Below are 27,501 nucleotides of genomic sequence, written 5' to 3'. Positions count from 1 at the left end.
GACAGGTTTTTAAAATTACTTGCAAACCTAAATATGTAGACTGGTACGTATTGGAATTCCTCGAAGTATATACGAGTTTAATTTACAAAAGGTCTCCACTGTCATTGGCCAGAAGACGACCTCACCACCCCATCAATAAATATCTTTCACCATAATACAAGAGACAGCATTTTCTTTGCACAGCAAAAGCCAGTAGCTATTTGAAGGATGACTGTGGATTACCATATCAGAGCTTTATAAGAAGTAAACACTGGCTTCCCTAAGGCATCTAAGAAAGACACACAGATACTGTTAAAAATACCACCAAGAAATTTCTAACAATCACAACCAAGATGATTTCTCCCATCCTACATGCCTTCAAGCACCTTTCTTTAGCATTCTGATGATAATGAAAAGACTTCTTTAAAAATGCATAGTGAATTTACTCCTAATATATTTTTATAGAAATTATTGCCATAAAAACAATACAAGTCCTATGTTCAATACTATCAGAAATTTATTGCAACAGAAAGCAAAATATTGTAAACAATTATAAACATCAAAAGATCCTTGATTTTAGGTTTCTTTTCCCTTTATGCAATATATTATATTTAACACTGTTAAAGAAGACACATTTTGCCTGGCAGTCTGCTTCTTCTGATTGCACATATCTCTAAAACAAATGACAAAAACAAGAATACGTAAGTAGTCAGACACTGCTATTTTTTCCATACCTGAACATTGTTACGCAGGAAGCTGTAAGACAGATAACACTCCTGCTTACACTTGAAAGTAAAAAATAAAAATAAAAAAAATATCTCTCCCAGAACCTAGGAAGCCAAACACAGGATATGGATTTCAGTATAACCATGGTAGAAGTGAAATCCGAAAAACTTTTAATACTAAATGCCTTCTGTATATCAGTGAAACGCTTCACAGTCATCTTTCCCAATTATAATAGCAATTTGATGAAACAAAAATGAATCCAACAAATTATTCTAAGTGAACCCATATTAGTAGACTGCATCTAATCCGTTTGTCCAAATATGGTTGAGACTTTAATTTTCCTTCAATATAAAAAGTGTATTTTTTTCACATTTACTAAACCTTATTTTTGGTCTGACAAAGCTAATGCTATCCTTTCCAGAAAAAAAAAAAAAAAAAAGATGCATAGATGCATATCCAGTAAAGATGTGCTTTACATTCAATTTATTACCATTATTTAGATGCCTCCCATTATTATTTGTATGTTGGACAAATCCATCTTAACAAATGGAAAATACAGGTATATTATATCCAAGTGGCGTCTAAGACATTTAATGTATGAAAGGGATCTTTACTTTCCACTTCTTTCTTCTCCTTAGCATCATTTTTTAATTTGTTTGCTTTCCAGTACTTTTTCACATCTCCTTTCTTGGTTTCCATACCCAAAATTCCTCAAATTAACATTTTTATTACCAGCAGCACCACTGGACCTTGTCAGCAGCCTAATCTTTGTGACTCTTCCTCAAAAAACATTTATTTCCAAAAATGTCTATTAACAAATCAGCAGTCTTGTCCCCTCCTTCTACCAGCATACAGTTCTCTGTCTGGAAACAACAGCTTTCAATCACAACCACTCTGTGCAAATTCAGACAAACACACGTGGGCCTGAAGTTTACTGTCTGTTTTATGATTCAGTAATGAATTTCTCTCCACAGAAACTTTTTATTCCAATAAGCCTAGTGTAAACATAGCCAACATATGCTATCAGTACACATGATACTTAGGATTACAACACTGAGCCCTCATAAAGTAAACAGGGTTCACTGAGTATTTTCAGTTATTACACATTTTCTATTGCTTAACACTAGTTTTTAAAGGCAGTAGATAATTTCTCATTGTTTTTAAGTTATGTTAAAGAAAACGCTCCGGTCTTCACTGGACGTTTACCTACGTTTAGTAAACTGATTTTTCTCTGTAAGAAATATAAACAAAGCAGTTCAAAATAATTACTTGCATCTAAAATACAAATTAACCTTTAGCAGCTATGAAAATAGCTATTTTAGTAAAATTCAAATATACTCAGTTTCTTACTGATTAGTGACAAGCTGAAAGCAGACTCTCAACTGACAGGCAAAAGTAAGAATGAGCAGTGAAAAGAACAGTGCTATAATAAAATAGAAGTGCTTTCCGATATTCCCTGAGACATAATGTTTTCCTTACAATCAAAGAGCAATCATGAGGAAAACAAAAGAGCGAGGCTGTCAAATGTGTCTGTGTAATGACGGTCAACAAGCTCATGCAGCACAGAGAGCAGAATGGACAAAGGTAAGCATGCATCATTCCAGTGATCACCGCTGCTAGTTAAACAGACCATGCAATTTTATTAAGCATTTAATAAAATTGAAGATACCCATACTTATAAACACTTATGTCAAAAAAAAAAAAAGTAATAAAAGTCACAGTCTCCTCTTTGCTCACACAAGTATGCCCTTTTAAAGAGTGGACTCCTTACAGACAGCTTCTCTACGCACCTTCCCTGTTTTCACTGTATTTCCCACATTTCCTTCACTATCTCACTTATCCTACCTTTTGCTTCTAAAGTTTTCTAATTCTTGTTCTGTATTTCTATTTTTTTATTTATATGGGTTGGTTTGTTTGGTGGTGGTGGTGTTTTTGTTTGTTTGTTTGTTTTTAATCACTGCTGCCAAAGTGAGTTGCAAAGAAGAGAATGCCACAGCAAGTTTCTGCAACAAAGAAGGCTCTGCTTACAGCAGCAGACAACAATTTGAAAATCATCCTTCCACTCTGTGCTGTCAGCCCCAAAACAAGTTCACATACAGGCTGTCAAACTGGGTGGCCAGTCTAGAAGACAAATTATGTATTCATGTGACTCTCAACTTAGTTGAAAAACCCTATCCTACAGCTACATGGATACACGCCCCCAAATTCTGTACTGAATACCTGTCTGTCACCTACTGCTAAATATAGCTACTCAACGCTACCATGGAAATAACCATCTCCTTCCTCCATACTGATTGATCTTCACCAGGTCACAGTCCCAGACAGACACCTTCCTTGAAACACAGCAGCCAATAATTACAGGCTTAAGAGATCCCTAGCAAAACCCACAATAAAGCTGTCACAGGCTCACAGTCCGTAAGAAAATGATAAGAGGAGTCTTATTTCCAACATCATGCAACCAACATAAGAGCCACTACAACTTAAAGCAAAGGACGTGTCATCACACCATCTCTTCCTTTCTATTCTGCACAGGCTAAAAATGAAATGTACATACTGTGATTGTAACCTGCACCTCAAAGCAGAGTATTTGGGGGATGAGTAAGATATAATACAGGATTCTACTTTCATTCATGGTATGTAGTTACAAAAAACACTCTCTTAACATCAGTGCCAAGTGGAGTATTTAACCATGGCTAGTCTATTTCACACAATTTCTGAAGTAAAACATGAATTAGCTCAAGACACAAATAATACTGAACTGACTGAACTCTAGCATAATTTTGTTATATTACAAAGACGTCCCAAAAAAGGATTACCTAAACACCAAGAAGAAAAAACAGTATACTGGCACAAAGCACCAAGCCAAATATACCCACTTTGCACATATATGCGTATATTATTTTACATTAAAATTCACATAACACGTACCCAAAATATCTGGGTATTTTCATTGCCAGAAATATTAACCCCTACCTCCACCTCCCCCTCCCCCCCCCCCCCCCCCCCCCACAACAACAACAACAAAAACAAACACAAGATGAGAAGAAAGAATAAACATGCGATCTCAGAAGTCAGACAAACTGTGGACATAAACAGCAGCAGCTTTTAATGTTTCGCTTGGAAAAAGATCAAGAACCTGGTTCATCTAGCTAACCTCTAGTTTCATTTTTAAAGTAGTTTGCTATTCAGAAATGTCCATCAATTGACATCTCCATTTCACACCACTTCTAACAAGATTTTGCTTCAAAATAGGCAAAAATAAACATGTTTATAAAATACATTTTTAATCCAACTACAATAAGGCAGGGTTCATTTCTATTTTGAAATTATGCATTTTGTAACATTTAGTTATTACCTACATATAATTTAGGGATTTTTTTCACACCTGTTACTACACGAATTACCAGCTAGCACAGCTCAGCAAGTACCCATTTTCAATCAATAAAATATGCTGACTAGAATACCGATTTCCAAACCTATTCACATTTAGGATTCTATTTTACTAATTATAAGTATCAAAGTAAAATTAACAGTCATCTCATTTTTTTTCATACTGCAGTTTTGAAATTACATGATAGTTTTATAAACTCTGGAGTGCATAATACAAGGCTTTAAATTTAAATAAATTAAAAAAAGTCCAACTTATTTTCATTTACTATCTAGTTTTCAGAAAATCTGTTCCATTATAAATCTCAAGAACTAATCTTTATTCTTTCATCATACTCCCCAAATCAGTATTTCAGAAATGTTCCTCTTTATCTTTATACTCGTTATTTCATTTCATTTTACAATGTTGAAAACTGCAGTGCACTTTGTGCATAAAATTACTATACTTTTGCTGCATATATTTCCCATGCTAATCCTGTTAGTTATTTTAAGCTCAGGAATATGAGATTTAGGTTGCTAAATGAAAAATAAAATAATCAAGATCGTTAGTTTCACCTTATAAAACCCATGGTCTTACCCGTTTTATAGCTACATACAGTTGTGTAAATAAAGGAAAACACAGCGCCTTTCACAACACAGAAAGTTGTTGATGCAAACCATTACTTCAAGTGATATTCAAAGATGAAGGGCAAATCATCAACATCACTCTTCTGCAACTCAGAGATGCACTGTACTAATAACCACATTCCCAAAATGATTTCTCAAAGGTCATCAATATTTTGATTTGGAGCATGGGGAAAAACAGTTTACTACTGCTTGGTATTCAGTTCTACTTGAAACATGGCATAATGTGAAAGATCTTACATTCCCAACTATCTCCATTTGCTCCATAGTGAAGTACTATATAAACCATCATTCAACACTTAACTAAAAAAAAAAAAAAAAAAAGATAGTAGGATACGTCCTTTTAATTGATATTATTAAAAAAAAATCTTGCAATGACTTAACCCACTGCTCATCTTTAACAGCCAAGTTTATCTTCACTCACTGCAATAATCCTTTAAAAATAATATTGAATGAACAATGAAGACTTATCAGGTCTTAAAGTAAGCAGGTTTTAAGGAATGTAAAGCTTCATTTTTGAAAAAAATCTGAACAATGTTAGCTTGCTTCTAACATAGTCAGTACTAGGCCTCACCTCTCCTACATTTTAGCATAATGGAATAAAAGACTGTCCATTTTCTGCCAAGTACCTGCTTGCTCTGTAAGAGCAATGATTTGATTCAAAAATGCCAAGGAACCCAGCAGTGCTGAGATTACTTCCATTAAGACAGCAAAACTAAAGAAAAAAGAAAAGACATCTGACTATAGCCTCAGAGAACACGCACCAAATAACGTTTCCTTAACATGCTCTAATAGATTCAGGCAGAGAAGAGAATTTGAATTGGAAATTAATTCTTTATCAGCTGTCGTGAAACATGGACATCATTAAAACAAGAAAATATGTCAAACATGGTACAACCTAATCCTTTTTAAGCTTAAATCCAAAATACCAAATTAATAGTAAGGAAAAGCTTAAATTATATCAAAGTTCAAACAAACAAAAAAAATATTTTAAATAGTATCACACAGTTACAAACATGGCAAAAAATATAAGACGTTATTCAGCTTTATCCAGTCATTTCCATTATTTATACTTTCAGTAACAAACAAAAAAGTTTGAAGTAGATTGAACAGTTTAGTTTTAGGAGAATACAGGAAAATATCCGTATATAACATGTATTTAAAAAAAAAAAAATTCAAGTGAGAAAAATAAATACATCTGGAAATTGGCAGACCAGTGATATCTGGATAGCAGACACAAATCCCGGTAGGGACAAAAACAAGAAATCTCACAATAAAATAAAAGTATTGCCTCCACAGCTTTGGGAATATCGCATGCAAAATCTATTTAAATCGACTTTGCACAGGAGTTCATCCTTGTCCTCATATGGGGCATAAGATTTCATTTAATTTTAATAGGCATTCTGGATTATACATCCTCATTAATATCACAGCACCTCGGTACTGCAGACTGACACGAAACTGATAATGGATTGTTGTATTCCTCTCATTAAGCACCACAATGCCCCTTTCTGGGGATCTGTGAAATGCAGATACAGAGCTCTGGATCAGCCTTTCATTTCTATCAAGCACATGTCAAACATCCGTACACCAAATTACAATCTACAGGCCAAATCTGAGACCAGCAGAAGGACAGCAGAACGTAACAGATACCCAAAAGCAGACCATATAGAAAATACAGCCTTTTTTGGCAGAGAATCTGCTACACCAAGGTGCCGTAAGGCAATGTGTATTTTAGGCCCAAACAACCCCTCTGCACTCAGTGGGAAATGATGCTTCCCTCACCCTGCTTTGTGTACGCATCTTTTCCCAAATTTCCTCTTCCTCCTCAGCATTGTACAGAGATTTCTACCATTTCATAGTAGAAATCCATACCTTCCTTAAGGTATAGATTTTAAGCAGAATCATTAGCACAATGGAAGTTTCGACAAATGTTATCCTGTCTCTCTCACCTTGCATATTCTTTCCGTAAAGTACTAAAGTACTAAAGAAGTACTTACATGAAAAACTCTTATTTGCAAGGAAATACAAAGCAATCACACGAGGAAGCAAGCCTGTTCATTATATGAGAAGAAAATATCCATTTTCTTTAAGATTGCTTATCTCCCTCAGCTTTGCAGGGAAGGAGAGTATTACTAGGGACAAGAAATTGCCCATATCTAAGAAAACACATACCTCAAAACACAGCTTCTATATCCAAGCAGGTGAGGGGAAAATAGTGTTGCTGTTTTTTTGTTTGTTTTTGTTTTTGTTTTTTTTAAATCTTCTCATATCATTGTCCATAGGTATAGCTGGGCAAGTGTTAGGTTCAAACTGCAACCAGTTGGTAAGAAGTAATTGCCGAAGTGCTGTCACCTAACTAAGCCATATTCCTAAATTCCTAAGCCTTTTGTCCTGCACAATCAAGACAATAAAATGGATTCAATACTTCTGAGATCCGATGACTAATGCAGGGCAACACAGTTTAAAATGCACTCACTACTCCTTTGAAAAAACAATTTTGTTTTCAAGAAATTCAACAAAAAATAGCGTGAAGAAAAAAAAGGAAAAAGCAATCAGAATACCTTCTATTTTCTTTTCTATCTGTCAATTGTCTGTATAAATATATAAAATTTGGGGAATCAGTGGTTTTATGAAAATTATCTATGCTACTTATCATACACACAGTTTTCAAACACTTAATTAGAATAGGAGCAGCAATATTTCCTATTTACCTGTGATACTGTAAGTCGCAGAAATGTCTATAATACATTTATTTCAAACTGCAGTTGCCAGAAAAAAAAATAAAACCACTTGTTAACTGTATATATACTTTCTCTTACAATAAAAATGCAGAAATACAAGTATAATATTCACAGTTAAATAGAGTTTGATATATGAAGATTAAAAAAATCATAATCAAAATGTGACTTTTTTAAATAGAACTGCCTAAAATAAAACCTTACAGAAGCACCAGATCAAAATATATTTCTAACAACAAGCTTGTCACACATCATTACCTTGGTTTGAAACTACGTTCTAACACTCAGAGTGAGATGCTTGAGTTACAGCTATTCATGACTGGTTTATATCAACTTCCTTCACAAATCATGTTCTCTGAAACTCCAAACTCCACAGGCAATGTTGGTTGAAAGCGTATTTAGTACATTCCTACCTAAGTACATCTCCATTAAATTCATTAGTCACCCATCACTGTGTTACATAAGCACTCTGAATATTTTACATTTTAATGGAATTTTACTTAATAAAATTAGAGTTACATCCCAACTTGTCACAGTCTTCAAAGTAAAGCTCTTTTGTCATTTTGTCAATATCACACATATATTGCGTAAGTATGAACAGTGACATATGTATCTGGTTATTAAGAAGCTTTTAATAACAAGGATGTTTTACACTTCCAAATGTTCAGGAGGAAAAAAAAAAAATCATTTTCCTTTGTCCTAGGACATGGCACAAAGCCCAGTGACTAAGGAAATAGTAGGATGATCAAAAATCATCTAGTTAGTATATTTTAAGAAATTATCTTCTCTCTACCAAGACACGGTAAATGGCTCACATGCATGTGCCTGGATATAGCACTGAGAATGAGAATGGTTTTGCTCTGCAAGCCATCCTATTATGCTAGCTTTTTCTTCCCCACTTAACCCTGCTATAATGGATAATAAAATCACCAAGTGCAGTGAGATGTCTGTAAAACTTTCCATTCATTCCAATTAACTGGTTTTAGAAAGACAAAACAGCCTTTTTAGCCCAAAGGAAATGAAAAATCTATGATGCTAGGGAGGTATTTTTTAAACTATTCACCTAATGTACACATTTCTAGTTACATTTGCATAAGCAAACCATGTTCATTTATACCATATAACAATGCTACATTTAATTAACCATTTTTATTTATGAATGCTGTATTTATACATGCAAATTTTGAATGTTTTTCTAAATAAAAATTTAAAAGCCAGCATAATTATTACTTGGCGTTCATGTTTTCCAGGCCAGGACTCCGATACCTGCTGAAGCTGATTTGAAATTGTTCCAGTTTTGCAACTAACACACTGATGGAGCAAAAGGCTGAGTAATTTAATGAAATCATATAATTAGGGGCAATTCGGGAACTAGAATGCAGAATACATGAGCACAAAGATCTGTGCAAAAAAAATATATATATATAAAAGCTGCATCATATCAATACACAGGCATTCTTCATGATCTGTTCTGCTATTCTTATCTTCATGCAGTAAAAAATAAGTTCAATTGTTATTTGCATTGTAAATATTACAGTTTAAACAGTGGCAAATTAATCTTCAGAACTATTTTCACGAATAGAGGAAAACCAGCATAATCCAATGCTTTTGCAGCAAAGTAAAGAGATAGATGCAACTGCCTAAGGTCATTCAGCAAGTCAAGGGCAGAGCTGGAGCCAGAACTCAAAATCTTTTAATCCTAGCCTCATGTTTTAACAGTGGTAAATGCTGCCTGTCCCAGTCTGTTAGCAAGAATTGTATGTACGCTCTGACAGTAAAATAGACTCTTTGAATGTGTGATGCCCAAAGGAGAGGATGAAAACAAGAAACCATATGTCTGAAGTCTTTCTGAATATGCCTCAAGAACATCAGAAATAGGAAAGCATTTTTTAAAAAATTGCTGCACATGAATATCCATTTTAGGATTCCTAATATATTTTGAAAGAGAAACTAAATGAAATCTTAAATGCTAACATGGAAATCAAAGAACTGTCATAACAGTTTATTATTAAGATGATGTACTCCAAAAGGTTAATGGTACCCACAATTCTTAAGGACTGTAAAAGGCTCATTTTTATCACCCCAACTGTAAGACAAAATTCTTCTCACAACATACAGAATATGACTGAGTTGTAATGCAGACTCAAATCCACTTTTTCTTCTCACAGCACAGCTTCTTATTGCACTTTAATTTACAACACAGGTACACATAGCATCTAAACTGACAGAAGTTCTTCATAAGGTATGTGTGACATACCTTCGTAAGGTACAGTAACACCAAAAGACATAAAAAGAAATGACAGAAAGCTTCCCACCTTCCAAATTTTTCAGGTCTGTCTCCAGCCTCACTCCATACACAAACACACACACACACACACATACACACACACAAGAAAAATACTGAAGGATGCATCACCTAATAGCAATTTAGGATTTACACTTCCAGTTAAAAAAAAAATATATATATATATACATATAGTGTATTTTGCCATCACCAGAAAGCCTGAACATTATCTGCCTGCTTATGAACTTGGAGAACACTCCCCAAAGGGTGCAACTACTAGAAGGTTTATACAGCCTTTTAAAAGTGCATAAGGAATACTAATACCACAGCTCATTGCTTTTTCATCATCAGTTCAAATATTTTCCTCAGTATTTACAAGTAGGTGCGCTCCTTTAGTTAAAACTAGAAATAAAAGATCAACAAATTGAACCCGTTCAATGAAATGTATGGTTATATTGCCCTCTGCTGATGAATAGCTGAAAATGGACATAAAACCTGAGCTCATGCTCCAATAAACACTTTTTAAATAACAAATATTACTAAAATTCAAATATTTGTTCTGCTGTAATTCCAAGAGACCCCAAATGTCAGTTCTGTTTTTAAAAGAATTATCAGCCAACAGAGCAATATAAAAGATCTGAAGAAAAAAATCATGTAATTTTATTTTTTTTTCCTGATCCTAGCATTAGAAAATAAACTTACCTAATTTAATTCTAGTCTAAGATAAATTTACCTGCATGGCCTCACTTTGAATTATTTCCCGTATGAAAATATTTGTCCAGTCAAGCTGAATTTTTATTAACACATTTTTTTTCTTTTAATTCATATGAAATGATACCACATTTAGCAATTACCAAAACAATCCACTCCACATTGATATTAAAAGGCAATTTTTAAAAAGACACTATTTACGAGAGGTTATGAAAGAACATTATATCTGGCCCATACAGGCCATGTGATGAAAATATAATTAATCTAATTATATTTATCTATTGTTCCCCTACAGACTCCAGTTCTCATTCTGCTTAAACTTCGGATTTACATTTATTTATAACCATTTTAATCATTTGAATAAATTCTTGCTTTGCTTTTTTTCCCTTCCCCACACACTAGAGCTTACTACTAGCAGCGTTAACATCTTACTAGTATTTACTAGTAACCAGAGAGAATCACGTGAGCCACCTAATGAAACACCTTACATGGGAAGAGTTTACATAAAGTGTTGCTCCTTTTAGCCTTGCCTTTATCTAGACTAGTTAATTATCTTCAATACAATTAGTTCAAATGAACAGCAGCAGTGCAGACACAGTTGAATGTACTTTGAAAGACTTCAGTAGATTAAATTATAGCCTAAATTTCCTTCTAGCCTTTAATTTCTTGGTCCTGCATGTGCTGAAGTACAATTGCTTTATCTTAACTGCAGTTTTATGACATGTTAATTAGATCACACTAGGTAATTTCATCTCATATCACATCTTTAAATTCTAATCTATATAGGCCTATGATTTCCTTATATGTTCTTAAAATACGATTATCAGCACACATGAAAAAAAATAACATCACCTTGGAAACAAGGCAGTATGTTGTCCCAGCACATAAGTAATGATCTTGCATTTTCACTAGGTTGCTTTCACAATGCTTTTTTTTTTCTCCTTTTAGACCACAGAAGAGTTTAAGGCCTGAGACAAAACAGGCAAATACAAGGAAACGTATCATGTTTTCTGAATAAAAGTGAGATGTTGTCATATTAATATCAAGTTTTTTTAACTCTTAAATTCAACAAGCTTAAGGTGATGAAAAAGAAAACACTAAGTTCTGATTTTCTGTTATTTTTATCTTGCATATGAAAAGTAAGCAATGTCTTAATAAGAATAAATATTTCACTTGCAATACTCCCACGCTGCAAGGTTACAATAAAAACTGTTTGAAAGGAAAAGAGAGAATTGGAACTGTGACAAAATACTGATATTTATTGCAATAAATATTGATATTTATTAACACTATTAATCTGAGTAACATCCCCGTTGTGGAAACCTTGATGTCCTCAATAAATCCAAATAAAAGCCTATTAAGCTCCTAACTCGGTACCTTAAGCTTCACAGCACACTGTGGAATAATTGCCTGAGGTGACTTGGAAATTAAACTGATATTCACATTTTAAAGAAAGGGCAATTTCTATGTAGCTGTAACACAGAGAAGTTCCCTAGGTCTCCTGCCTTAGATGCTATCACACTAGGGGAACATGGAGTGCTGTCTGTAAGGAACAGTAAGGAGCGTAGAGTGGAGCGGAGACACCCCGGCCAGGCCCTGTGATAAGATGGAAATTTGATTGCTCTTGTGCACACCAAGACCAATAGCTGCACATTTCATACCCTGAGGCAGAGTTGTCATGTTTTTAACAAAATGCTGTACTTTGGTGAACTTTGCTCATTATAGTATCGTTGTAATACCAAAACACGCCTCCACCCCAAAAGCTACCCACCTCCAAGGTGTGACCACCTCACTGAGCATGTGCTCTGAATTTCTCTGAGACTACACCTTTAACCAAAAGTGAGAAAACTTTGCACCAACCCTAACTAAGACATGCATGCCTAGAGTCACTCAAGCTCCACCTAAAAGACTGAAAATAACATAAGCTAGCTTAAGGGAGAGGGGATGTTAGGGAAGATACCATTACAAAGGACACCTTCTAACCTCTGGGATCAGTCAATGGACTGAGCGTCTCTTCGCCCCCCCACCCCCCCCAATTGGAATGCCTTTTTTGAACACTTGGTTATGCCAAGTGTCTCCCCAGGAAACTCAGAAATCTCTATAGAGTCGCTTCATACTTTTTAACATGTTTATAGCCATATTGTGTTACTCATACATTTGTGTATTTGTTTTTTGTACATTTGTATGAGTATTTGTATGTGCTTTGCAGACAGTGAATTTATCACCAGCAGTGCAAAGACCCTGTGTACCTGTTGCTTTAATAAATTACACCACTATGTTAAATCTAACCATGACAGTTCTCATTGAACGCGACCAAACTCTTTAAGTGTGACCGTGGTAGTTCATGGAACGCGACTAGATCAAGGGTGCGTTACGTTACCTGTGAAACTGTAATCATGATAGTTCAGTACCCTGAACACGACCGCGCTTATAACACCTAATTGGGCATCACTCCCAATTACTTTAACGCAACACACACTTACGTCTCTTCACAGTCTCTCTAGGGCATGATTTCAAGTTCTATAAAGCATATGATTGATTATAAATCTGCATGGATTTCTTTCATACCTGTCTGTAACTTTCATATCCACAATGGCCAATACAACTAAGAAAGAAGAGGACTATGTGTTTCCTTCCATCATTTTTATTCATTTAATGCTTTCCTAAACAGTGACTGAGCCTCTGGAGTTCCACCTTGCAAATGTCTTCTTAAAACCATGATTCTGAAGTATGTCTTACAGTGACTACTGCCATTCTTAATATTAAAAATAAAGTAACTTTAGAACCATCAAGATTCGTACTTGAATCAGTAGAATAACTGTGTAATTATTTTCTGTCACCCGTGTTCCTCCTTGACCCTCTCTTTGTACATTAATCGTCATTTACCTCCAAACTCATTGTTTTGATTTGAAAATTTTTAGGACATTTATCAATGTATTTCTTATGTGCTTCTGGGAAAAGAAACTGAAATATTTTCTACTGACGATCATAAGCATTATCACAAGTACAAAGCAATTCGTTAGCAGGGCAGTAAGCAGCTATCCCAACACATATGTACTGACAGTAACGTTAGCAATCCCCAGTTTAGCAGCACTCTCATTCACTCTAACTCTGTTGAAACTCAGCTTTGGTGACAAGACCAGAAGTGAGATGCAGATATCAGCAACCATGGGCAAAAAAAGCTCAGACGCATGAAACTGCTTACAGTTTTGCCAATTTTTTAAGTTAACCCAACAAATCTATCATATAAATCTTCCATTAAGCCATAAGATCACAGACGTGTTTTTGCCAGCATAGTTTCCTGATTACCTATAGGTAATCAGCTCAATATCAAAACCAAACTAAGATTTCCAAAACAGGTATTTTACCTATTTCCAAAATAGGTAAGACGGTCTAAGTACAGACTGAGAAGGGACTTTAGGAAGTCCTGAGATATTCGTTTAAAAACACAACAACTGCCCTATTGAAAAAAAAAAAAAAAAAAAAAAAAAAGGAATACTTATATGGGTGGTCTCTGTTCAATCTGAAGCGACTGCTAGGAATAATATGAAGTTTTATGGATTTCATGAAAAGTACACCTGACTTGCTGAATTACAGGTGTTCCATGTAATGACCTAAAAGGCCAGGATAAACTTGAGAAAAAACAGCTAAAGACAAGGGCTGTCATGGTGATTTTAGAAACAGCCATTAAAAAAAAATAATACACATAATTCTCTTAAATTGAATTGATGATCAGAGAATTAATGTGATTAGAAAAAAAGTTCTAGCTTAAATAGTTGCAATGGAAACAGGTAGGAATGGAAATAGTCTATTTTAAAGCCCTGTGAGAATATACATAAGAAATCTGAAACTGATATGACAAACTGACAACCATCTACAACCAAATGAAGTGGGTGTTCACCGAGTTTCTCCCATTTCCAAGTGCGTATGAACGCTGTTGTGCTAATTTCACCCATGGCTTATTAGAATTACCATCTCACTTGTCTTCAGTATTGCAAACCACCCAACTTTAAGGACCGCTTCTTCAATGGTAACCTTAATGAAATACATGATACTACAGAACTGTAAACCAGATGATACTACAGAATTGTAAACTGTATCTTTCCTGAACTAGACATTTTCTGTACATATTTTCCCAATAAGCAAAATCAGGATTAAGGATGTTCAAAAAAGTCATGAATCTTTTTTGGTGTCTCGACCCATTCATAGTGTTTTTGAAAAACATAAATAAACAAATAAACACATACAACTCTAAGCCTGCCAGAAAAAAAAATTGAATATATTGAATGTACAGAGAGCAAAATCTGCACAAAGGCTTCAAAGCCCGAAGAGGGAGAACAGCAAGGACAAGAGGACTACCAAACCTTATCTAGACAGGAGATAAAATGTGGTTTAGAACTGAAAAAAGAATGTGGATTATGTTTTAAATTTGCCTAATAGAGGCTTACTTATTGCTGTATAGTACTATCATTTGTTAAAACGTTGTGTGCATATTTATTATACTGCAATGAAGTATTGCTCCTGAGTAGTTACTTCAGTGATTAAACAGTGCTGAAAGTCAATTTCACAATTACAGTAGCAGACATAAAGTAAAACAGTTTCTTACCTAAGCTATTCAGAAAGCAAAAATGAAAGATGCTAAATGGAAAAAAGGAAGGGCAAGTATCAGAATGAAAATTCTGATATTCAGAATGAAATTCTGATATTTTCATCAGCAGACACGGAGCAATGGTTCAAATTATGAGTTTCCCCCAAAATTAGTCTAAACTAAAGAAAGTCATTTGTAACATTCAGAGGATGATACAGTAACCATGACCACAAATTAAATCAGGATGGCAAATATTGGTAAAAGTAACTGTTAGATTATATGCTTTTATCACGCAAGACATTGTATGAAGGACCCCTAAGTGGTCATTAGCTTAAAAAAAAAAAAACACATTTATGCTGAGAAGTAAATATCGCTTTAAATTAGGTATCTCCTAATTCAAGTAAGGCTCTTTGGAGGCAGAGAAAGTGCTCTACAGCCAATCTACATATCTCATAGGCACAACACATTCACCATACACTACAACTTGTTCATCATCATAACAACTGATACCTCTGCAACATCCTCTGGTATTCCACAAGTACAAAACCACATAGTGTCCATAAGAAATTAAGAATAAAACTGTTTTTTGTTTCAGGAAGTTCTGGAACTGCAAAACTATCCACAGAACTCCATTCCATAAAGGCGTATTTCTTCAAAAATTAAATACAATAATATAAAGAAATATTTATTCATACCTACTGTAACTACAAATGATATATTGATGCCTAACATAAAAATTGCATTTTGCCTATAATAAATCATAACACATCTATAGTTTCTAAAAGTCAGAAACAAAATCCTGAGCAGTAGTACTGTAACAAATACTGTCATCTATCTGGACTTCGGTGAGGTTTTGACAGGGTCCCACATGACATCCTGATCTCCAAATTAGAGAAATATGGATTTGAAGGGTGGACCATGCATTGCAAAAGGAATTGGCTTGAAGGCCACACCCAGAGGGGCTGCGGTCAATGGCTGCATGTCCAAGTGAAGGCTGGAGCCAAGTAGTGTCCCTCAGGGGTCTGTCCTGGGACTGGTACTGTTTGATGTCTCTACCAGTGACATAGACAATGGGATCAAGTGCGCCCTCAACAAGTTTGCAGGCGACACCAAGCTGAGTGGTGCAGCTGATAAAAGAGAAGGAAGGGATGCCATCCAAAGGGACCTGGACAAGCAAAAAAAGTTGACCCATGTAAACATAACAAGGTTCAACAAGTCCTAGTGCAAGGTGCTGCACCTAGACCAGCACAATCCCGGACAGGAATACAGACTGGGAGAAGAACTCTTTGAGAGCAGCATTTCGGGGAAGGACTTGGGGATTCTGGTGGATGAAAATCTCAACTCTAGCCAGCAGTATGCGCTTGCAGCCCAGAAGGCCAACTGCACCCTGGGCTGCATCAACTGAGGAGTGGCCAGCAGGGGAGGGAGGGGATTGTGCCCCTCTGCACTGCCCTCATGAGGTCCTAATTGGAGTGCTGCATCCAGGTCTGGGGCCCCCAGCACAAGAAGCACGGTGATCTGTTAGAGCAAGCCCAAAATAAGGTCAGGAGGATGTTCAGAGGGCTGAAACAGCTCTCCTATAAAGAAAGGCTGAGAGAGCTGGGACTGTTGAGCCTGAAAAAGGCTCCAAGGCTACCTTATTGAAGCTTTTCAATACTTAGAGGGGGACTTACAGAAAAGATGGAGAACAACTTTTTGTTCAGGCAGACAATGGCAGGACAAAGGGAAACGGTTTTAAAATAAAATAGAAGAGATTTATACGTTAGGAGGAAATTCTTCATTGATAAGGTGGTGAGGCACTGGAACAGGCTGCCCAGAGAATCTGTGGAGGCCCCATCCCTGAAAGCACTCAAGAACACATTGGAAAAGGCTTAGGCAACCAGATCTGATAGCATGGCAGGGGGGTTTGAACTGGGTGATCTTTAAGGTCCCTTCCAACCCAAACCATTCAGTGTATTTCATTCTACGAAATACAAGACCTACTAAGAAAGGGGGGAAAAAAAAAAAAAAAAAAAAAAAAAAAAGGAAAATCATCCTTTAAGAGCCCAATTTTTCTTCATTTCAATGTATTTGAAATTTCAATAAATGCTCTAAGTTTCACCAAGGAGCCCTCAAGAAACAATGCATCTGTTTGTCCCATGACCTTATACCCTTTCTTCTGAAAAGCTAGTTTTCACTGTCTTTCAGCCTCTGCACAGAAAGGAATTTATCACCAATGACTGACATGTCATGGTCATTAGACATGGTCAACAAATAAAAGGAATGACATAAAGAGATTTATGTTTATCTCTCTGGTTACTAAAAAATTATCAAAAGACGAAGGTAACAAATGTGACATGAAACCCCTTTGCCTAACTCAGCACCTTCTGTTTTAAGATTTACTGAAGCCAAAACAGTCCATTTGCCAGACCTCTACACACCTGCTTTATTCACCAACATAATTTTGATATCCAGGAAAAAATAAAAAGTCAACAACTATTTCTGATAAGGATGAAAATAAACAAGTGGAAAAATTAGAATGTTTTAAATAATCTTAATTGGCTGTGTCAACATTCTTAATTAGTTGAGAAAACTAAATTCTCACCTGCTTTCACAAGCCCTACAGAGTCAATAACTTTCCTGGATCTAATTTCAGAAGAGTCACAATGAGCTATATAACAACACAGTCAGTTCTCATCATCTGTTTAGTCCTTCAGTTTTGCTACCATATATTCATGCTTTCAAGTATCTGCAACTGGAGGAAAACCAGAACACAGACGGGAACGAAAAATCCTTTAAATAGTATTTTTAATAACAAACTCATTTATATATTTTGTAACAGAAGAGAATTAAGTAAAGCAAACCAAGGAATTTGCATTACAAATTACATTTTTAACACGAAGATTTGCAAATTGTTCACGCAAAAGATTGAAATTGATTATTGCTCAATAAAAAGTAGCTTTATATATATACGATGACTTAAAATGACCAACCCCAGAAAACACATGCACTTCCAGACACTAAAACTGCTTTAGATTTCCTTGTGTTTTGTCAACATCCCATGTAGTTTTGATTCCAACAGTAACTGTAAGGTGACACTGTAACACCAGCTCAGCATTTTAGCTGCTTGGGTATGACAGAATTAACACAGTACCAATATCTGAAGTAAATATACTAGAAAAAAAAAATTTTACCACCCATTCCTACTATTCCATGCAGGGTCAAATGGTGGAATGATAGGGCAACTCAAACATTAATAGAGGCTTTCTGACCATCAGAACAACACTAAAGGGATCAGGAACGCAGGTGGTGTTCTCCTCCCAGTGGGAGAAGCAGGGTCAAGGAGATGAACTGAACAGGTGAATACCTGGGTGCTTGCCTGGAGCTGTGCTCAAGCTTTCACCTTCTGTGATGTTGACAGCTGATTGGCAACCACTGTGCAACTAGGAGCTAATCACTATCACCAAAATGTGGTGGGATGAATTGCATGACTGGAGCAATGCAGTCTGAACTGCAAACAAACTGCTTCATCAACTATTTAGTCTAAACTTCCCAACAAACTGTTCAGGAGAAACAGGCCAGTAAGGAGCGACTGGAGTCTTAACCTCTTTAAAAAGAAAAGCATTGACTGCAATCAGCTGTCTGAAAGACCTTACAGGTAAGAATTACTTTGTGGAAAAGAAGGCCTTTAACATGGTACCATACAACATACTTGTCTCTAAAAACGAAAGATACATAAATGAAGTTCATACTCTTCAGTGGATTAAAAAAAAAATGGCTTGATGGCTATAGCCAGTGAGTCGTGGCCAACAGTTCAATGTCCAGGTGGAGACCAGTAACAAGTGGCATCTCCCATATTGGGACTGATACTGTTTAACATCCTTAGCAAAGACAGACTTGCTGAGTGCATGCTCAGCTAATTTGCAGATGACACTAAGCATAGTGGTGCAGCTGACACAGCATAAAGAAGGGATGACATCCTGAGGGATATGGACAGGACTGAAGTCCAAGGAAACCCAACTACAAGGTCCTGCACACAGGTCAGGGCATTCCCAGACATAAATACCAGACTAAGAGATGAAAGGATTGAGAGCAGCCCACCAGAGAAGGACCTGGGGGTACTGGTGGATGAAAAATTGGACACGAGCCACCAGTGTGTGCTTACAGCCTAGAAGGCCAACTGCATCTTGGCCTGCATCAACAGAGGAGTGACCAGCAGGTTGAGGGAAGTGATTGTCCCTTTTGCTCTACCCTTGTGAGTGAGGCCCCACTTGGATTGCTGTGTCCAGATCTGGGGACCCCAGCACAAGAACAATGTGGACCTGTTCTATGGGTCCAAGGGAGGGCCATGAAGATGATCAGAGGGCTGGAGCACATCTCCTATGAAGGCAGGCTGAGAGAGCTGGGGCTGTCCAGGCTGGAGAAGAGAAGGTTGCAGGGAGACCTCACTGCAGCATTTCAATACTTGAAGGGGGCGTAGGGAATAGATGGAGAATAACTTTCTGCTCAGGCAGATAGTGATAGAACAAGGGGGAACAGTTTTAAACTAAAAGAGAGGTGGCTAGCACTGGAAGGAGGGGATTGTCTCCCCTCTACTATGTTCTCAGAAGACCCCACCTGGAGCACTGTGTTCAGCTCTTAGTCCCCCTGCAGCAGAAAGGCATAGACCTGTTAGAGTGGGTCCAGAGGAAGGCCACAGAAATTATCTGAGGGCTAGAGCACCTCTCCTATAAAGACTGAGAGAGATGGTGTTAGCTAGCCTAGAGACGAGATGGCTCCAGGGATACCTTATTGAAGCCTTTCAATACTTAAAGTGACCTCATAGGAAAGGTGGAGGGAGACTTTACACAAAGCTGAGTAGATACAATGAGAGGCAATGTTTTTAGATTTAGATCTGAGGAAGAAATTCTACACTCAGAGGGTGGTGAGGCACTGGCACAGGCTGCCCAGAGAAGCTGTGGATGCCCCATCCCTGGAGGTGTTCAAGGCCAGGCTGGATGGGGCTTTGAGCATCCTGGTCTGGTGGGAGGTGTCCCTGCCCATGGCAGGGGGTTGGAACTGGGTGATCCTTAAGGGTCCTTAAGGATCCAACCTAAGCCATTCCATTGTTCTGTGATTCTAGGGAGAAAGAAGACTTGGTGAGTCAAAAGTAGTCCAATCTTTCTGACTCAATTCAGTTAAATTAAGTGTTAATTCAAGCTTGAAACAGTGTTTGAGGCTACCACTTTGGAGGATTTCCCTTTGGCACAAATATTTACAGAGATCTGTGTGAAGTGAACTTAACTAGTTCAGTATGTTCAGCTTTCCTGTCTACTCTTAAGGTACAGAACACTTGCCAAGCAATTAGTTCTACAGCTTTTCGCTCAGTTTCTCTGCCCTTCCAACTTTTCCAGTAACCTTTGCTTTACATGACTTCTCCTTCACATATACAAATGCAGGGGGGAAAAAAAAAATCACATGCTTATCACTGCACACTTACAAATAAATGGATGTCTCGTCTCACAATCTTTTTCTTTTACTGCTATTAATATAAAAAAAAAGTAATAACAATAAGCTTTAACACAGCATTCATGCTCTGAGTTGATACAACACAGCATGTTGTTCATTTTGGATTTTTTTTTCAGCTTATGCAGTATTATGAGCTGGTAGCTTCTTTTCCAGAAAATTATTAGGAGGTCACACAAGTTTGAAACTTCACTTCCATGGCCCACAGACACCAGATGATAGGGAGAAGTCACACAGCAAATTACAAGATGGAGAAGAAAACAATAGCATTATGCTGCACTTAAATAATCATTCAAGCAGCTTCAGAAGGTAACGCTGGCAGACATTCAGGAAGTGAGAGCAAATGACTCACACCATTTTTAGGACTTAAACGAACACAGATTAGCCCAAAATAAAATAAAATAAAATAAAATAAAATCAACTTCTGTGTCCTTGTAAGAAATGTTGTTATATTTAGCATACCTTCACCAAAAAAAAAAAAAAAAAAAAAAAAAAAAAGGCTTGATTTTGGCTTAATAAATGTATATAAATGTTCATTTAGTTAACATAAATTTTCTTCACAGTCATTTTGTGAATAGCTCCAGAAGGTAAAACAAGATTATTGAATCTTAATTAAAAATAAAAATCCAAATGAATTGCAGCAGCATAATCAATACAAATTACATTATTTAAATTAAGCACAATTTAATTAAAGGCATTCATATTAAATTTATTCTCTTTGGATTCAGAGCTTTCCAATTCAAACCGTTCTGTAACAATTTTATAAGCAGCATAGCAGTTGATAAAATTTCACATTGTTCTAAATTAGCCATTACATGCTAGACACATTACCTTTATGAAACTAAATACAGATTCTGTTGCATGTTGGAGTTTAGTAATAAAGACAGAAAAAGAAAAATCCACATCAGTCTCCATGCCAATCCTGTCACTATATTATTACTGCCCATTTGATGATTACGGTGACACGCGAAGCAACAGTTCTACGAAAATTATCACCTTTCTCCTCGTGCAAGACAAGTACTTGGTCATTACATGGCACAGGAAGACCTGCCTCACAAAAAACATGGATTTGCCAACCAAAAAAAAAATAATCTAGCATTTCCTGTAAATGTTGCAAAGCCAAAAAGCTACAAGATACCCACTGGCAGTCATGATTAAGATTAAAATCCTGTCTGAAATGAAATAAAATATTGCTTACTTTTTAGAGATGTTAAATTATACTAGCTGTCAATAGGACCTGGAAGTGCTCAACACCTTCCAAAGCCAAAAGTAAAAGTATGTTTGATTAGCTGTAGAAGCTTGTCAGAATATATTTATGTCAAAATGGCTTAAAAAAATCCTTCTTGCTCTACAAAGTTAGCACTAAATTTATCCATATAAAAAATGGTTCAAGAACAGATTTTTCTGGTATTTATTTCCATATTTTACCTTACACCAAGACAAGAAAAATCAAGAGTGCGAAAAATCAAGAGTATTTTGAAAGTTTTCATCTACAAACACCCTCTGAATAAAGTTTGATTGTACTACAATTAAATTCAAGACCTTGTAGTTTTGAATACCACATTCAATAACCACAATGTGTACAAGTCAGCTCTTTTAAGAAGTCTGCCAGATTACATCTGCAAGATAAAGCAACTAATAAACAACAAAAAGTTTGTCAACAGCACAAAAGGAAAGATGTGAATGCCCTTCTAAGTACTCCCTTCTGAAGTACTGCAGGCAGATTTCTGCCACAGCCACAAAAGGACCATGGAAGATTTCATTCTCTTCCAGGCAAAAGACCTAATGAGCTACATATTCAAATATTCATAATACAAAAGACTACAATACATTTTGAAGCAAGTTACTGTGTAGGTGCGCGGAAGGACATGGAAGCATTTTCCCCACAGACAAGGATTTATGTTATGAACAAGACCTGCATGAACTTATTTATTCAGAGAAAAAAAAGATGTGAAAATTTAAGAAGAGCCTGAAAAAACAATCTTAACACTCTATGGAATACTATGCTAAAATGGTAAGCAAAGATAAAAAAAAGTCCCATATCTTTCCATTAATAAACAGAAAATGCTCCAGACATTCTAATAAATGCCAACATTTAAAAAAATATGCCTGAAATGCATGGTTGGGATGTTTCTGATACATTGGTGAGAGTGAGAAACAAACACTGAGGTGATTTGATTTAAATAAATATATATGTGTATATATATATATATATGCGCATATGCTAGGCAATGTGTTATCTGATTGGAAGTTTGTACATCTGTTCCCCTCCTGTGACACGTTGCATACTGCTATATTTCACTGGCCAAAGATCTCTAGCACATAGTAGTAGAGATCATAAAACATTTCTTAGATTCCTCCTCTTGATAATCAGGCCATTGGAAAGTGATAAATGGGCTTCCCTCTTTTTATTCTTACAGACCGAGTTTTTGTTGGAGGTGAGAGAACAGGCAAAAATTTGGCAAAGCAAACCATTTGCCTGTTCTGCTAACACTGCAAACACTATTAAAATAAAAAAAAAAAAAAGAAGAGTTGCTGAAAGCCTCTAAGTTACATATTGTAAAGCACCTCTTTATTCAGATTTACGGATAAATGCTGACTCTGACTACTTCAAAAGAAAAAAAAATATACAATAATACAGTAACTGCCAAAAAGAATCTAGTGCCCTAAATGTTCTCTTTAACAAGATGTTTTGAATTTTTAGAATTTAGAGATCATGAACAGAAACTGCTTTCAAAACATGATCAAGACTTCTTTCAGTACTCATCTATGACTATTTTACATGTGTATGAATCATTGTTACATTAACATTTCATTTTTATTCAGCAGATGATAGAGAACAGCTTGATAACAATTATGAATAAGCCAATGTTTTATGATTTTTAAAAGAAAGAAGTAAATTAGAATGCTCTTGAAGCAATTTATAACCTTCAAATAATGACAAGCTACATGCAATTTCTAACAGCTATTGAAAAGAGCATGCATTACAGAAAGAAAAGCCCTGTAAGAATACCTGTGCTCAGATATCCTAACTCATAGCTACAAATATCAAGCCTGCAGGATTTTATAGGCTGCCACTGAACTGACTTGTCCAGAATTACCTGCTTTGCCCAGAACTTGTACAATGTCAAGAACACTTTGTACAAATGTAAAAGAACACTCCTCTAGCTTCCTGAGACTGAAGATTACTGTAGAAACAGCATTTTTCAATTTCAGAAGGAAGAACACGAAGAAGAGCACCAACTCCAGAAAAATTCAGAGCAGCACAAATCTTAAACGGACATATAAAGAAGATTAAATAGACGCAATCTGTCCATTATAACTTTTGTGTGATTGCATCAACACTCTTGAAAGAAAACAGGGTTATGGTACACCAAACAGAAAATAACTTCCAGAAGGTCAACAAATTGGAGATTTACAAAATAAAGAATTTGATCTATTTCCAGTCACAAATGCCTACAAATTGCATACATTTTCTGAGCCCATAAACACTTTACAGTTTTGGGGCTGTCCCCCTGCAGCCCATGGGTCCCCCACGGAGCAGATCTCCACACTGCAGCCCCCCCATGGGTGGAGGAGCCCCCGGGGGAGCAGGTGGATGTGGCCTGGAGGAGGCTGCGGCCCATGGAGAGCCCCCGCAGGAGCAGGCCCCGGGCCGAAGCTGCAGCCCGTGGAGAGGAGCCCACGCAGGAGCAGGGGGTCTGGGGGGAGCTGCCACCCACCCGTGGGGGACCCGTGCTGGAGCAGTTTGCTCCTGGGGGATGGATGGATGGACCCTGTGGTACAGAGCCATGTGGGAGCAGTGCTTGAGGAGCTGCTGCCTGTGGGCAGCCCCCGCAGGCTCAGTTCAGGAAGGACGGCATCCTTTCTTCAAGGAGGGAAGAAAGTGGAGACGAAATATCAGCAGAGACAAAGCGTTAGGGTCTGACCACAGCCCACATTCGCCATTCCTCTGTGCTACTCAGAGGGATGACGTAGAAGAGGATGGATGGAGAGAAGGAGTTTTTAGTTTGTTTTTATTCTCGCTACTCTAGTCTGTTAGTAATTGGCAATAAATTATATTAATCTCCCTATGCTGAGTCTGTTTTGCTCATGATGGTAATTGGTGAGTGATCTCCTTGTCCTTACCTTAAGATATGAGCTTTTTTCACTTTATTTTTCTCCCTGTTCTGTTGAGGAAGGGGAGTGAGAGATCAGTGTGGTGGAGCTCAGCTACCTACAGGTGTTAAACCAGAACATCATGACAAAAGTATTTCAATAATTCCACCACCTTCAACCACCTTACTCTGCAATCACAGACATAGTAAGTAGCTGTATGATGTGCGGACAGTCAGGTATCTGTGTTTCTTTCAGTCTTTCTTGAAGATTTTCTTATAATGGCTGGAGTTTGCTTTAGTGCAGTAAACAGTATTCTCATGCTGGTGGAGGAAAGAAATATGTACAAATATAGTAACACCAAGAGCTACTATCCCTTATTCTTTTGTCCACCTTGTCTGACTGGAAATACTCCTCCTCACAAAGCTAGCAAACTCTAGCACATAATTTCTTTGTCCTTTTCTTATTATCTCTTTGCAATCATACTGTCACGCTAGAGGGAATTAAGAGATGAAGCAAGAATAGAAGTAAAACTTGCTTTAATTAAACGTGCTAAGGCAGCACTCCTTCCAGCTTCTAAATACAGAGAATTTCTTCAGGATAACGTTGACAAAACAGGAAGCTAAGTTATATCTAATTAGATACCTCACCTACACAAGAAAAGAAAAAAGTTTCCACTTTCAGGGATCAAATATACATTTTAGATTTTATTTAAATAAAATTATCTGTAAAGACTTATTGACAAAATGTGTTGGGTCTAGACTCTCTGAGATCCCAGTTTTCACTGAACATCAGCAGTATCACCTATGATAACTGTTTTTGTTATATTGTAATTTTAATGACACCATTAAAACTCCTTTAAAAATTCCTTAGTTCAATCTTTCACTCATATGTACATAGCAACCATCAACGTAACTGATTTACAATAAAGTACCAAAATTATTTTGAACTTCAAATGCATGTGCCAAGGGTTTATGTTACAGTCCATTTCAACGATGTCCAAGAGACATACAAATTGCCGCCTATCTGGATTTTTTCTCATATCTTATGTAATCTTAGATTTCAAGATAGATTCTTTATGTCCCAATTAACAAATTAACTGCTGATACACTCACTAAGACATGTATATCAACATCCACCAACATAAAAAAGGGAAAATGATGCACAGAAGGAGATTTTGTGAGTTTTCTTGACTGTAACTTTCCCTTTTGAAGAAATTTTGAAATCTTTCTCTTGACCCATCCTAATACATTACAGATTGTTCCCACAGTGCTCATTATAATGCACCAAAATATTCAGACTTCTGACATTCTTATACACTGTTTTCTCTTAATAGTTTGAAAAAAAAAAAATTACAAACACACAGCATTTACTGTTCTTTACTAAGATACACAGAAGTAACTGAACGAACTCAGGTGGAATAGTCTGGAAAATCCAGAAATAAGCACAATGACACCAATCTTTTATTTTTCATTCCAGCGTTTGCCAAATAGTTCGAATTAGAGCAGTCCCTTGACTGCTTCCTAGACACAAATACCACTCTAGCTCTCTGACATAATCCTCTTTTTATTCATGTGGATATATACCTGCAACATGAACTTAGTGTGAAGAATTCTCCCTCAGAATCCAAAGCATACAAGATGTTGAATTGCAAATGTAAGATCAAATGATTTTTTTCGTTAAAATCTATGCATGTTTTGTTAAAGTCTATGCATGCAGTGCTCATTGATCAAAAGATACTAATGAATATATGAGATTACATTAAATACAGAGAACAAACTTAAAATAGACTCTTAAGTTATTTGGTGACAGTATTGGTTATAAACTAGCAACAGAAAGGATTAACTTACCTCACTCAAAATGCCTGCAAGGTCTTGTATAGAATCATACAGAAGTGAACTTAATATAAAAATACTAATACATCTTTTACTTTCATGTTAATATTGTAACCAAGTTAGGAGGTGACTATACATCCTGTGAGAAATTACAACATGTTCAAGGTGATTGATCCTAGTTTTTCTCTCATCAGCTTGAAAGTTATAAATGCTTTGGGCAGAAAGACAAACCTTAGAAACTGAACACAACCACAAAAGCACTGAGGTCTTAATTCAACATTTTTGTCTGTAGAATATTTCAGAAAATTATTTCAAGACATATTTTAATAGCCTTCATTTTGTAAAGCATGGCAGCATGTTCTACTGGGGATTTTATCTAAAATAAAACCAGTACAAGTTATACATGTACAATTCATTTATGATCCTATTGTAGACTTGTAAACCTTAACACTTCTTTTTAAAAAAAAAAAAAAAAACTTGCTGTATATAAACAAGTTTTAGTCACTCAAGGAGCTAGCACAGTGGGGACACTAAACCTGCAGCTGAGAGATCTTATGTTCAGCTCCTGTTTCGCGTATCTGCTAGGCTATGTAAGGTCATTTGTACTAAAAATAGCGTATACACTTTATTTGCTCTGCTGCAGTTACATCAGGATTGAGGTATATCACTTATTCTTCTTCAGTCATACAAGTCACTGCTGAGACTTAGTCAAGGATTTTGAGTTCTGTGCTTATATTTACAGTGTTTTCTTTCAAATGTTGGAAATGAAGACAAGACTGTTGCAAATCTGCAATACTGCTAGTCAATCTTTCTTCTTCATTTTTACATGAACTTCCACAGACTCTCGTAAGAAGAAATAAAATTGCAAGTATGTGCTTCACAATACGTTTGGTGTGAGCCTTCTCACACAGCATCTAATCTAACCTGTGATATCCTCTACCTCAAGTCTCAAAACCTTTCATTATCCTTTGTATCACAGACAATTCGTATCATGTCTTTGACTTCTCTGAACTGTTAAATGTCACTGTAGAATTGGACTAATACCAA

General features: G+C 36.3%; 1 protein-coding gene across 8 annotated transcripts in view; it reads right to left on the bottom strand.

Moving 5' to 3' along the window:
- The window catches only part of KDM4C (lysine demethylase 4C), a 275,814-nt gene that overhangs the window by 182,701 nt on the left and 65,612 nt on the right, over positions 1–27,501 (bottom strand). The window lies entirely within an intron of this gene.

Source organism: Anas platyrhynchos, chromosome Z, assembly GCF_047663525.1.
Source record: "Anas platyrhynchos isolate ZD024472 breed Pekin duck chromosome Z, IASCAAS_PekinDuck_T2T, whole genome shotgun sequence".
Classification (NCBI taxonomy): domain Eukaryota; kingdom Metazoa; phylum Chordata; class Aves; order Anseriformes; family Anatidae; genus Anas; species Anas platyrhynchos.
Note: the sequence above shows the minus strand (reverse complement) of the source record. Positions and strands in the feature narration are given on the sequence as shown.